Source organism: Hippocampus bargibanti, linkage group LG09 (genome assembly GCF_051943395.1).
Source record: "Hippocampus bargibanti isolate YZ-2025 linkage group LG09, ASM5194339v1, whole genome shotgun sequence".
Taxonomy (NCBI): domain Eukaryota; kingdom Metazoa; phylum Chordata; class Actinopteri; order Syngnathiformes; family Syngnathidae; genus Hippocampus; species Hippocampus bargibanti.
In genome coordinates, this window is record NC_142742.1 from 12340431 (window position 1) to 12349457 (window position 9027).

At 40.5% G+C, this 9027-nt stretch overlaps 1 long non-coding RNA gene across 1 annotated transcript; it reads left to right on the top strand.

Annotated features, from left to right (window-relative positions):
- Window positions 1–1553: 1553 nt before the first annotated feature.
- On the top strand, window positions 1554–8338 carry LOC148893675 (uncharacterized). The gene is made up of 3 exons (XR_016116029.1): window positions 1554–1950; window positions 2037–2152; window positions 8205–8338. It is a non-coding gene; the product is annotated as an uncharacterized LOC148893675 (long non-coding RNA).
- Window positions 8339–9027: the final 689 nt, after the last annotated feature.

The following is a 9027-nucleotide window of genomic DNA, read 5'->3' on the forward strand; positions in this document are numbered from 1 at the left end:
TGTGAGACAACACTCAATTTCTTCACAACAAAACAGGAACGCAGCAGAATAAATGTGAATAAATCTCACCTCGTCAACACCTCAGCCAAGTTGGTGGAACTGCAAGGGGCAAGGGGGAGTTCATAATCAAAACAGACTCAATATTTATTTACTTTGCAGAGACATTTTTGCCTGTCTGGGCCAATTTCGCTGACGGGAAATCCAAGCTTTCGGAGGGCAGCGTTCACATCTAACTTATACCACAAAAAACACAGGCAGCCTTTTGGGGCTTGCATTTTTTTTAAACTGAAGTCACAGACAGAATCAAAAAAGGTTTAATGCAATTTTTTGCAGTCAAAAATCCCCAACTATAAGAATCATGGCGAGAACTTCTTAATTTGGATTTTAAAAAGTGGCAGAAACAAACTGTTCGAAAAGCAACAGACTGAGTTCACTATTTCTCCATTTTCAGTTATTATTGCAGTGTTACTTCAAGAATGTATCCTCATTGATCTTTTCTTTCAAAAATAACTTCTTTTCTGAAAGATCCTAAACTTTTGGGTTGATGAAAACATGTTGTTTACATGTCACATATTTTTTTATTTATACGTGGGTGGTACAATGCCAAGTCTTTAGTACATCTGCCTCACATTCTGAAGGGTGCAATGGGGTTACCAGTGTGGCGTTTCAATGTCCCACCTCTGCTTGTGTGTAAAATTGTGTATTTGGGCAACCGAAAACCAAAAAAATGTCCAAATATCCTGTAACTGATCTAAGACAACTTGACTGATCATTATTATTATTATTGTTATTATTATTATTATTATTATTATTTTTTAACTTGTGTGTTTTTGGGAATTCCAGCAAGAATAACAATGTCTTCCTAAACACAAAGTCGTCCATTTCAGTGCGCAGCTGTGATCGCTGCTGGAGTCCAAACTGCAACAAGTCAAAGGCTAACAAGTGAAAGGCAAAATTCTGTGGGTGAAAGAAACAGAGCTGAATCAATACACATGCACACTCTTACCTTGGCCTGCTGGAAAACATTGCCGGCGTGGGCTGACTGTCGAGTTTGCGTGTTTGATGGTGATGGTGCTGTTGAAACACAGCATGCTGGAGGTGGACACAGCCCAGCGATGAGAGTGAAATAACGATCTTGGCATCCTGACGGTTTAGTTACCCCTGTAACCTCTCTCTATGAGGACTCAACTAGTCTCATGTATCTATGTGTTTTTTTTTACATTTGTGTGTCTGCGCATTGGTCTGCTCAAGGGCATTAGAACGGCAATGGAAGTGCACAGAGAGATGGCAATTCCCATCTGCCTGTCTGACCTGCAGGTTAGCTGCTGTACTTCTGCCTGACCAGCTGTAAAATTAGGAGCAAACAAGGTGCTCTTTAAAAACAAGGGCGAGCATCCAATGCTGCACCTCTCTCGAGTGAATAATTTATATTAAAAACATCGCTCACCAAAGCTCTAAAATATGCCCGAGGCTCTGAAGAGCCCTTGACGTGCCAAGTCGGTGGTGCTTGTTATAGAATGCATTGACAGCAATGATACTTCTGAAGAGACACTAATGTTTTCATGTGGATACTTTGCAACGAGTAGTGCGGAAAGTTAAAACGGCATTGTCCTGAACTCTTTTCTGTGAACTTGAGCATCACAACTCAAATGTCGCGAATACGACCACCAGACAGTTCACAGCTAATAGATGATACAAACATGTCAATGGTAATATAATTTCAACGCCATAATGTAGGAAGAAATGTTTAATGATGTATATTAGAAGATTATTTTTAGAGCAGTGGTTCTTAAAATTGTTGGAGGCACCGAACCTCACCATTTCCATATGCTCATTCACCAAACTCTTCCTTCAAATACTTTGCCCACTAACTGCAGACGAGACTGAAGGGTTGACCTCTGCGGCAGAGTATCCACCGAACCCTTGAGACCGACTCACCGAACTCCTCAGGTTTGATAGAACCCAGTTTAAGAACCACTGTTTCACAGGTTCATGCTAAATGTTCTTGGTTCAGCATTGCCTACTTTTGTTTCCAGAGGTGTGCAGTTCGTCTATGGGACAGAATTGTCTTATCTGTCTGCACACCCATTTTTGGAATTGAGGACAGAAGTCAAGAAATCATTTCAAAAGGACAGACGATGGAAAGAAGAAAGTGAGTTGTCAATCGTCCCTTGAATGGTACTCAAACAGATTAAGTGTGTGGTGTCGGCAGGCAAAATAGCAAAGCCAACTGTAGCCAAACAGTGTTTTCATTAAATATATGCTGTTTTCCTTGTTATTGTAGGTTTCTGTAGAAGTCAATTATTGAGCCAGGCCAAAGTGATTTGTCAGACCTTATGTATGTGGCTTCCAATCCAATTTATGGCTTTAATAGTGGTGATACATTCTGTAAATAAGATAAAACTGAGCTACAATAAGATCATACAATCAAGGAATATTTCCACTGCACAAATATGTGTATGTATAACGAAAATATATATTTTTTATAACTTCTTCCTTAAATCACTTCCTTGACTCCAATCTCCGTTTAAGTCTATTGTTGACTTGTTGACGTCATTGGCATTCCACGTTGTTGCCTGTGTAATATCCGTTCGTCAAACTAGAAAAAAATGTTTTTCTTTTTAACAAATGCATTGGTTTGGGAACAATATGTTCAATATGTTAAAAAAAATACAATTGTGCTATTGGGTTTACCATATGGCAATGCACACATTGTGATACAACAAAGTAAATCAGTTCTCATTTCTCCCTTGTGGAGAATGGACTCAGAATAGAGCGAGGGAACATCTCCTGACAATACTTCTTTGTCTGCAATATGGCTTTGCCGCTTACAAATGGATGAGGTTTGACTCAGCAAAAAAGCAACCGCAGGAAGATCACGGAGCTTTAGCGAGTCCACAAATGAATCATGCATGAAGTATAAACCATCCATTCTGGCTACGGGACATGAGATAATGTTGCGCGTGCGAATGCTATTTGAAGCTTTCAGTGAATGGCTAAAATATGTCAATAGATTGTGTGTATGCCTAATTTCTGATCAGATCGTGTTCTTATCCAAGGCTATTAATGTGCTGATCCACTAATTGGGTGAGCTTGCACTCTTAATGCAATGGCCTCCTCAATGTGTCCATCGCTGTAATTTAATAATGGCCATTTCATGCTTCTCTGACTTTTCAAACACCTGGCTCGGGGCAGCTTCGGGCACTGCTTATTGATTAGAACTCCATGGGCTATCGAGGCTCGGATGTGGGTGAGAGAGGATGAAGAGTTTGCTTCCCAGAGTCCAAATGCCCCCATAGTATATCCTCATCCCCTGCTACATGTCCTTCCCTCCCCGAAGCATGTGGCTCAGAAAGGCGCAAATAAACATGGGCACACAAGTGAAGACATGATGATAAACTAACGCACAGCCAACCACCCGATCATTGAAGCGCTTGGGTTCTTTCAATACAGTCCGGCGAAGGTGTCGCAGAAGGCTAAAATAAAGACACAAGGGCCGCCTCAGTTATCTCATTGTTTTTTTTGCATGCACAGCTCTGTGTTTAGTAACTGGGCCCCAGTTGCCTGTGCGTGAGGAGTAATGAGGAGTGCACCGAGGAGGGGAGATAAGAGGAAGAGTGATGGGGGTCAGGCTGCAGAGTAGCTGGCAGGACCTTAACCCCTCCCACCACCATTTTCCGCATCCCCCCACCCTGACAGGCTGTCCAGGACACAGTTTGTTTGCACAACGTGATAAAAAAATTTGCCTGCGCTGACATGGATTAATGTGGCTCTTATCCCATTTTTTCCTCCCTCTGCCTTTGGTCATACAAATGTTACAAATGTTTGGACCCTGTAAATAGCGAGAACTTCATGGTGAAATACTCGCATGTTAATGAACATTAGCCCATATAATCGAACACAATCCATTCTGAAGTGTTGTTTTGTCTGTCTTTTTTGTGCTTCTTTTTTAAATGCGTTTTTCAAAAGACATCGAAGACTTTTCCGAATCATTTTCTTATTCTCTACTCCCAATCACTCTGGATTTGTATAGTGGAGACAATATAGTTGCCCGTCTTATTTTTTTTCAAACAAGAGAATATATATACAGTAAAGTCTCGTTATATCGATATTCTCGGGAGTCAGAAAAAATATCGATATAACCGGAGTATCGATATATCCGATCCTACGGCATGTAAATATAACGAGACTTTACTATATATATATATATATATAGGATATATACGAGGATTTTATATATATATATATATATAGTAAAGTCTCGTTATATCGATATCGGATATATCGATAGTCCCGGTTATATCGATACTATTTCTATGCACGCACGGAGAAAATTACATGCAAACAGGGTCGGATATATCGATAGTCCCGGTTATATCGATATTTTTTCGAACTCCCTTGAATATCGATATAACGAGACTTTACTGTATATATATATATATATATATATATAAAATCATCGTCTCACCCACCATGGGTGGCGTCTGCCCCCCATTTTAGCTTGGGTCCTCTAACAGAGGCCAAGAAGCTTGAGGGTTCTGCGCAGTGTCCGTGCTGTTCCCAGCACTGCGCATTTCTGGACCGAGATATCCGATGTTGTTCCCGGGATCTGTTGCAACCACTCGTCCAGTTTGGGGGTCACTGCCCCGAGTGCTCCGACCACCACAGGCACGACTGTCACCTTGACCTTCCAGGCTCTCTCCAGCTCCTCTCTGAGCCCTTGGTCTTTCTCGATTTTCTCATGTTCCTTCTTTCTGATGTTTCCATCACTCCGGACCGCTACATCCACGACAACGGGTTTCCTTTGCCCTTTATCTATGACCATGATATCTGGTTGGTTGGCCATTACCATCTTGTCAGTCTGTATCTGGAAGTCCCACAGGATCTTTGCTCGGTCATTCTCTACTACCTTGGGAGGTGTTTCCCATTTTGACCTTGATGTTTCCAGTCCATACTGTGCACAGATGTTTCGGTAGACTATGCCAGCCACCTGGTTATGGCGCTCCATGTAGGCTTTCCCTGCCAGCATCTTGCACCCTGCAGGGGTAACCCTCAAGCTTCCTGGCCTCTGGTAGAGGACCCGGGCAAAAAAAAAAAAAAAATGGGGGACAGACACCACCCATGGTCGGTGAGATGAGGATTTTATATACATATGTAACGGAGTTGTGCGCTTAGATTATTAAATTATGAAGGAAGTGATGCAACGGCGCACAGCGTGGCACTATGTCCCGCCCATAGTTTCCAGAACAATCTCGAGGAGATTCAGGGTGAGTCGCAATTTTCTGTTGGTCTTGATTAACGCACATTTTCATGACAATATCTTATTTTGTTTCCCCTTTTGTACTGTCTAGTGTTATCTAATTAGTTCCCTTATTCATTTCGAGTCCAGATTACTTTTTGTGTCATTATTTACTTCACGTTTTGTCGAGTGGAACTTTGGAGCATATGTGCTTTTCTATTGCACAGTTAATCACAAGACGAAACCCATGCGACTTCACCCATCCCTTCTGCCATACTGTGTTGCAGGTAATAATTGTTTCATTTCGTTTTTATTGAACAATATTTAGTTTCTTGTGTCGTGTTTCATTTGCCCGTGAGTGTCCGTGGCGGGGTGAACTGTGCGCCAGCCATTACAAGCGCACCGCGTGTTCTGCCGAGTCTCCGCCCATGATGCGTTCAGTGACATCTTGTAAATAACAGTGAACTTGTGTTGTATTCTCTTTTTCTGTAAATAACCACTGTACGATCACACGTTAATTCTGTTTTGTTATCTACAATGTTTTGCATTTGAGAACAATCTCGAGGAGATTCAGGTTAATCACAAGACGAAACCCATGCGACTTCACCCATCCCTTCTGCCATACTGTGTTGCAGAAATAAAAGAAATAAAAAGACACATCCACGCGTCTCGTCTTCATTAATACGGCAGCATCGTGGAGATGAAGACAGTCACTTTTGTGACACCCGTCACACATACTTAAAAAGTCGCAATGGGACCAATAATCCCAGTCTCTTCTTTTCCTTTCGGCTTTTCCCCTCAGGGGTCGCCACAGCGAATCAATGTCCTCCATCTATCCCGGTTTTGTGCATCCTCTTCTCTCACACCAGCTACCTTCATGTCCTCTTTGACCACATCCATAAACCTCCTTTTCAATAATCCCAGTAATGACTGTAAAACTGCATTCAGTGAAAATTTATCGTAAAAACACATCTTGCTCCAACATGACAGGGCGACACGAATCAGCTGATTTATTAATGGCCAGAGAACATTTGTTCCCACATAATGCGAGTGCATGATTAAATGCTTGCATCATAAATGTGGCGGTGACAATGTCTGGCTTATAAAATTTGAGCTGTGTTTGTTTGTTGATCACGGAAGCTAATTAGAAGTAATTGCGATAATTGGGAGGTTCGCCATGGACCCTGGTGGTTGTGATTTGCAGCAAGCGTGGCTGTTTTTGGCCTAATTTGTGGAAAGTTCTCCCTTACTTTGGGAGCAACGCTCAAACGACTCAGCAAATTAGCGGGTGCTTTCTCTCCTTTCCCTTTTTTTTTGTCTTCAATGTGGTGTTTCTTTTCAAATTACATTTTTAGAGGCACTTTAAAATATCTAAGCTGTTTCTTGTTTCAATAATTAAACAGTGCAGACTAAGGGCTCTCGTTATAACTCTTAATGTGTATGCCCTATGGCCTTTATCTTTGATCTTTCATGCTAGTCGGAGAGCTTTTGAATAATGTTCCACCATAACAAGAAACACTTGAGCTGCTATATCCTTCCACATGTCCTCCCACACTCTCTTGCTGCTCTGTTATGCTCTTTCGTACAGTAAAGCGGGGAATGTTTTCGGAGGTAAGACCGATGTAGGAAGCTTAGCGCCGGACCTGGACGCTCAACACTGCATGTACAGACGGCTAAGTTTTCATTATAGAATGGCTTGAGTGGGAAGATGTCTGCATCTGTTGTCGAGCACTGATTATCTGTGGGGCTGGGACAGCGAGAGAGATAGTGTTTTGGACACCTTTCTTAGTTTTATTTATTTTTTCACATCTGAACACATTTCAACGTGTTTCATTAGGTTTTTCAAAGAAAAAAATACATAGTATATATTTCAAAAGGGAAAGCTCTATTTTTTTTTTTGACAAGCGCGCTTGTACTCATCTTAAATATAACCTAATTTCTTTGCTGGGGTAAGCCTATTTTACTTTGACGAGAAATTTGGCAGGCCCTTCTGGATCATTCTGGCCATTCCGGTGTGCCAAGGACGTTTCCTTTTACACAACCCCGGCTCTCCTTGGTGACAGAAAATGGACTACTCGTAGACTACTGAGACCAGCTAAAAATGACGGTGGATATATGGTGAATGTTCTGTTATTTTATTCCTAAATAAGAAAACAGCACATATCATACCCTCAGAATTATTGTGTAAATCAGTTAGTTGAAGGTAACAGGGCCTTGATTTCCATTGTTATGATACTGATGTAACCTGGTTTTGTACACATAGTAGAACCGGCAAAGTTTATCTTACAAACCGATGTAAACACATGGGACAAGAAATCGTAATTGCAGTACCTGTGTCTGAAGAAAAAAAAAATCACTTACTGACCATTGAATAAAATTAAAAATTGGTGAAAGTGAAAAATAGTCAATTAAACAGAAGCTTAAATTAGTCATATGCTTGAAAGCTTTTATTGTTATTATTATTGTTATTATAATGATAAGTATATAATAATAATAATAATAATAATAATAATAATTATTATTATTATTATTATTATTATTATTATTATTATTATTATTATTATTATTATTATTATTATTATTATTAGTAGTAGTAGTAGTAGTCTGCGATTTGCTGGCAACCAATTTAGGGTGTCCCCCGCCTGGTGACCAAGACGGCTAGGATAGGTTGGATGGATTATTATTATTATTATTATTAGTAGTAGTAGTAGTAGTAGTAGTAGTAGTAGTAGTAGTAATCAACATGGATGAATAATAAATTATTCAAATTAATCAAAATCAATAATAATAATTAAAATAAAACCGAAGAAAATTTGCATCCTGGGTAACAGTCGCCATGGCAACCGTACACAGGGCCGTGATTGGCACAAAGTAGTTGATTTGTTGCTGAACAAATTGTAAAATCTGTTGCTTTCGTGCTTGTTTGTTCTCACACTATCTTTCATTTATCTCTCTTATCCTGCAGTGTCTGATGATATACCACCTCGTAGATTTCTCCGGAGAAGTATGAAACATAATGACATGTCCCGGACAAGAAGGCAGAGAAAAGGAAGTAAAGCACCGCTGCAGAAACTGCCGTGTGAACTCAAGCGGAGGTGCACCGAGGTAAACATGTTTCTCTTTTGCCAGCCATAAAACGCATGTGAACGCTGCCCAAATTCAAAATGGTCTAAAATACAGTCCGAAAAAATATCGATATAACCGGGACTATCGATATATCCGACCCTGTTTGCATGTAATTTTCTCCGTGCGTGCATAGAAATAGTATCGATATAACCGGGACTACCGATATATCCGATATCGATATAACGAGACTTTACTGTATATCGCAACACAATACATTGGTGCTGCACTGTAGCAAATCTTTGCCGTCTTAACACCCCTTTAGGTGTAAGGGATAGCCGAAAGGAAAAGAAGAAATTCTCATCATCACACTGACGTTCTTAATGGGCACAATCAAAAAGAATGAAGCTCGTGGCATGGTTATGGAAATAGTTTGCTTCACGAAAGAAGTTTGCGAGCATCAAAAACAAGAAATACGACGAAATTAACAAATAAAACAGCCCAGCAACATTAGGTCAAGGGTGAGATGGAGCCACGTCAAACTGATTTTGACGAAATAATCGAGAGGACCCGAAACTGGTTTCCAGCCAACCTCAAGGCAGATACTGTATCATGTTTGCAGTAGACACCCAACCATTTACAGTCACCATCAGTTTTGGGTGAAAGGAAGCTTCATTGCCCTGGAATAACATGCAAACTTTGCACAGGAATTTCATGTTATGGAT